Here is a 6,000-nt window from a genome sequence, read left to right as displayed (position 1 = left end):
GGATTACACAGTTCTAAATAACTCTATAAGAAGGGTCGCATGGACCTGAATATATCTTATTTGTGTTATTCTAAAATATTCTACATTTGGAAATCTGAAACTAGGTAAGTATGTCAACATGAACAGAGGTGTAGAAAGATGTGTCTCATGGATGTTGAACAGAGCACACCTACCTATTTGTTTTAGTTTCTTTATTCTAGGTTTTAAGCATAATTTGTTGTTGATGTTTTTCCAGCATTACATTTTGTGTTTATAGAAAACAAATGTAGTCATGCTGGATGGTTGCTGTGTTTACCTTTGTCTTTTGATTGACTCATGTGCATGAGTGCAGATTCTACGGCCTGATGTAACGCTACTATGATCAGTGCCTTAAAATGCTCCTCTTTGTAAGTCAGCCAGCGAAGGCTCTGAGTTCCACTGCCTTTGTAAAATGAAAACAGCTGCCGCACCGCTAGCGGCCTTATTCCATCAGTCTTCTAGCCTTGCAAAGTGATGAGAACAACAACAACAACACAAAACACTCTGTGCTTTTTAATATTTCAGAAGAGTGCCCAAGCCTCATATGTCCATCAAAGCCGTTGATCATCGGCCCTCGGTGTCCCTCTCCTGACCTCCACCTCTCCGTCTCTCAGCGCCTTGCCTATTCACGGCCCACTCTCTCCACACCCCACAGTCCTGTCTGCAGGAGACACGCTGCGGCAGCTTAAACATCACACCTCCCTCGCTCCTGACGCACAGAGACCTGCTGGGTTAGGTCTGTCATTACACCTCATTACACAGGTGATATCTGATTATAAAGATTCCTAATATTTTTACCCATCATCACTGTCCTCTGTCTCAGGCACTTATACAGAAGTACACAGCTTCAAGTCCACTGGAGGACGACTAGAGTTGGGCTGCATATTATGGCTGCTTTAGATGTCCTGTGCCATTCTTTACCCTATACCCTATACCCTATAACCTATTAATGTGTTGCTAATGATTTTCACTGGATTCATTGAGCCAGAGCTGGTAACAGTTTCAATTCAAACATTGAATGATTCAGGAACTCAAGGGGATACATTTAACATGAAAGACAAACTCCCAATACTCATAACCAAAGGATTTACACCTTGGGAGCATGGTCAAAAAGATGGCATAACTATCAACATTCTTAGTTGCATGGTGGATAGAATGAATAAAGAGCAGAATCTGCATCCTAGTCGACAGCAACCCAGGACTCTAGACAGCATGCATGTTCTGGCACATACAAGCTGTTCTATTCAGTACGCGCGAAAATGTGTAAAAAATAGACCTGGCACATGGTTGAGTTGTTCACAGCCACTGAGGGTTTGGAGTGGGGTGAGAAGCTGTGAATCTGTCACGGTGCAGCTGGAGCTTTTCAGTCAGCTTTTCATTTGGGCTTGAAATGCGAGCAGACCTCCTCCATCCCACATCCTGAGTCTCTAATAAGCGCCGTGGGTCAGAACAGCGTCCCTGATGAATATGTAAATGAGGATTGGCCTGATGATTGATCACAAGTGCAAGGGTTTTTTCCCCTCTCTTTTTCTCTCTCTCTCTCTGATGACTTCATCACCTTTTGTGTTGTGCAGAACTGCGTAGCAGCATCTACAGCATGTCTTGCCACTTATAGAAATGCAATGCCCATAAATGATTACTAGCACAAAAATGAATGTGTGAGGGCTTTGATCTTGAGCAAGGTTGAAGGAAGGCAGTTATTTAACCTGGAACAACATAATGGGGCAAAAAGGCATCAGCAATTTGAATGAGAATGTCCTTGTGGGACATCTCAAGGTCATTCTATTTTCCGGTCCAAGAACATATCAAAGGAGATAGAGAATAAAAACCTGAAAACATACTTGAAATCAAAAGGGCATTCCCAAGAGAACATTCCTAACAATAGCAATAATATGTTGTATTTTAACCACAGCTGATGCATTCAAAGGATACTGTCTGCTGTAGTCATTGGTGAAACAGTATTCTGGAAAGTGAAAATGAAGAGGCAGCCACAGTGGTAATAGTTTGCAGTTATCTAAAATTGAGTCTGAAGTAAATGAAGAACATTTCCAAAAGACATTCCCTGATGCTGTGATCAGCATTCATCCTGATTTAAGCCAAATAGAGAAGAGGAAGAGAGGAGGGCACAGCATTAGTCCACCCTGAGACCCCAGCAATTATACAACTGTCATTACTGGGATAGAGGAGAACATGAGAGGGGATGCAGAAAGAGAGGTGGGGAGAGAGAGAGAGAGAGAGAGAGAGAGAGAGAGAGAGAGAGAGAGAGAGAGAGAGAGAGAGAGAGAGAGAGAGAGATGTGGAAGGGATCATGACTATCCCAGATCACCCTATTAATAACTCACAGGTTTTTTACCTTGCGGAATGTGCATATACAGTACCTAATAGAATTCAAGGTCACATTGTATTTTTACATGGGCCATACACATCAGATTTGATTGATACAGTAGTAAGTCAGGAATATATTCACCAATCTAAGTGTGCTCATATGTGTAAACACCAAAAGGATGAGCAGACCTCACATGCTGGCTTCAGTCCCATTAAACTATAACTTACATAGTAATCCTGTGACAGTTTAGCTTCAGCAGGCATGAGCATGGTTACCAAAGCCATGTGACTAGGACCTCCCTCCTGTATACGCATACATACTGACACACATATGGTATAGACACCCCCACGCAAATATTTTCTATCAGCCTGAAGTGGAGCACTGGAGAGAGCAGTGCAATCAATTATTAATGGTTAAGATGCAGCAGGAGTACAGCTGCAACTGGGAGGGGAGAGACTCCAAGGAACCACAGAGGGAGAAGACAACAAGCTTTAGAACAAAGAGCTCTTCTCCAGGTCTTTGTACACAGTCTTTGTAGGTCTTCCTTTCCCACCTTAGAGATGGTTTGGTTCAATATTGCTTTACAAAAGCAGCGCTTATCACAACTGTAAATACATAAATAATTTAAAGTGGTGGGCTCACCACTGCAAAAAGGTGCTCTTTCCCAGCTTTGTGAATTCTGCATTCTACTGAACAATGCTAACAGGCCCAAATTGCTTCACAGTGGGTCACTTTGCTACCATGGAGCCGTTTCAAGGGAGCGTGGTGGTAGCAGACGATTGGAATTCATCATTACTGGACAGAGTAACACTGAGTAACACAGAGCTACGCTGGATGATGTCAACCAGAATACCCATCAAACCCCAGGGGTACATACAGAGAGAGGATAGAGGCTGCAGCACTGTGTGGGAAAAAAGGAAGGATTCTACAAGCCACTCACAGGAAAGAGAGGGAGAGAGAGAGAGAGAAGCATGGTTCTTGAATAGCAGACTTAGCTAGATGGAGAGAGGCACAACAGAGAGAAAGAGAGGTGGAGAGCATCTGGAGGAGCGGAGAGCTGAGCTGCCAGCCGGACTGTCAGATCTGAAGCCCTGTTCAGCTGGATGAAAGCCGGGACAAACCATCAGTCTCCACAGGAGGCCTCGAGGAGGTTGAGCGGCGCAGTAGGCCGCCTCGCTAATAAACCCAACATGGAGCCCATTTCTTTAGGCATGAGCACGCGTACATGCCTCACTCCCGCACAGGCCTGTGATGTTTCACTTCTTACAAGGTCACAATCCCACTGTCATGCTATGTATTGTATCTGTAATAATAAAGAGATACTGTAAAGTTTATTTGCATCACATACATTTTTTCTCCTGCCACATGATAATATGGTTTTGCTACCATCTAAATCTATATGCTCCTTTTTGTTAACTACCTATTTAATATTAAATAATGATAAATCTAATGATAAATAATGACATTTGTTCATTTGTTGACCCAGTTTCCTTCAGCAACACACCACTTGGGGGATTACTCTAAAACTATTGGCTAAAAGTTTGCTGTTCTATGTGCTATGACAGAATAGTAATTGACAGGTAATGTAATGCCTTCTGAAATCTAAAACTATTTTGATCTAGTTTTGAAAACAGTTTCCCTGATTCTGCATAAGAGACTCATAATTCCCATATTATCACATGTCCCTTGTAGTATCTCTGTTCACCCCTAGGGGTGTGCAGAATCACATTTCTTTTTGTCATTGAACTCCTGCAGCAGTTGCTGATTACAGTTTTTTTCAACTGCTTACACACTAAATCTTTGCTTGTCACACAATTTTCTAAACATGTCCTCCAAACATCATAACCCGACACCAAATCTGCAAAACCATACACTAATTCTCAGTGTTTGACTCAGTTTTCAATTGACTAAAACACATTTTGCAAAACACCACACACAATTTTCTACCTAACACACAAAAATCTAACAGGAAGTAACTTGATTTCGTTCTTCAAACACAACCCATCAAAATGCCACACTAAATCACCAGTGCTTCACTCTTTCTCTTCACATGTGTAAACACTCTTTACTTTACTGAACACCATCCAATCATTGCCTTAGTATAGGTCTATGAATAGGTTTGGACCCTTTCAATCTGCTCCTAGAGGATTTCCGGTTGAAATATTCAGAACCAATGCAGATACTTTGAAAATTACAGTAATCAGACTTTATCTTACAGTAATGTTCTACAAAAGGTTAACTTTATGTAAAATTTGTCTTTTTACTCTATTTTCATTTGTCCCCATGTTACAGTACCATTAGCTCAATACATTTTTTTGTGCCTCCAGATATGCCTTAGGAACGCTTACTGTAGAATTGTTTGTTTCTGCAGTTGAAAGGGTCTATAGGCCTATGAATACATACTAGACACGACCCCCCCCCCCCCCACACACACACACACACACACTTGTCTTTAGAAAAAAACGAAATCAGTGTTTTCAAAACTCCATGTACATCTGGTGGTCACTGTATTCTTCTTTGCTTTTTTCTTGTTTGCTGTAAAATACTGTATTCACAACAGCAAATTATTTGGGAAAAATCACTATTTTTGGTTTCAATATTGCTTGCATTTTTACTGTGTATTTCAACTTCTCTTTGTTGATACCGTAACTTTCACTCTTGTATGGAAATACATATATAAAGCCTAAGACAGAAGAGCTTTAGGTTTTGAGCAACAGTGTGTACATGATGTATCCAAAATGTCATATTATGACAAAAGTGTTTGTAATGTGAGGCGAATGTTTGCTTTAAACATGTGTTTTTGACATTTTGAATGTTGTGTGTCATTTTGCTGGAGATTTGAGGCATTTTGCATTTTGTGTGAGCAATTGTGGGTTTTGTGTGTGGAGTTTTGAAAAATAGACACAGAGTTTTGAAAACGTGTGTAAACAATTGTAAAAAACTGTAACAATAGCCTTCATGTGAAATCCGGAGGGGACTGTCCATTAACACATCTCAGACATATCCAAACATGACGAGGCGGTGCTGCTGCTCTTAATTCTGTATCCTTGCATCGCACCCCTTCAAGGCAAGCGTGGAGACAAGTTTGATGGAGGTGTGAATAAAAATATGCTATAGTGCTTTTGCCACAGCAACAAACATCTGGTGCTGCAGCCAGAGCCAGTGGGGCTTTTTATTTTAAGTTCTGATTGCAGTAGGTATCTTGCTCTTTCCATCTAAACACCCTTTAGGTTCTGATTGCAGTAGCTCTCTTGCTCTTTCCATCTAAACACCCTGTAATGCCAACACTCATAATCACAGAGCAGTGAATCAGCAGTTAACTTTCACTTGCAGTTTGTGCAGCCAATGACCACCAAAAATACTTCATAAATAACTGTCTATTTCTGTCTCTCTCATATGCACACACACACACGCACGCACGCACGCACGCACGCACGCACGCACACACACACACACACACCTCTCTGTATGTTTCACTTTTTCAATCTTATTTCCAGTATCCCCCCCTGCTTCTCTACATGGCTCACACACCTTTCTCCTTTTCCTCTCACCTGTCCCCTATAACTGGCAGTTGAAAAATTCACTGTTGTTTGAACAAGATGTTTTGTCTTCAGGAATGACTGTTACTGTAAGAATGACTGTTATGTCTTATTCAT

This window comes from Alosa pseudoharengus, unplaced genomic scaffold (assembly GCF_046254945.1).
Source record: "Alosa pseudoharengus isolate Yale_2024_CS ecotype anadromous, Long Island Sound unplaced genomic scaffold, YU_APseudo_1.1 YU_APseudo_1.1_scf_5, whole genome shotgun sequence".
Taxonomy (NCBI): Eukaryota; Metazoa; Chordata; class Actinopteri; order Clupeiformes; family Clupeidae; genus Alosa; species Alosa pseudoharengus.
This window is presented reverse-complemented; position numbering follows the sequence as displayed.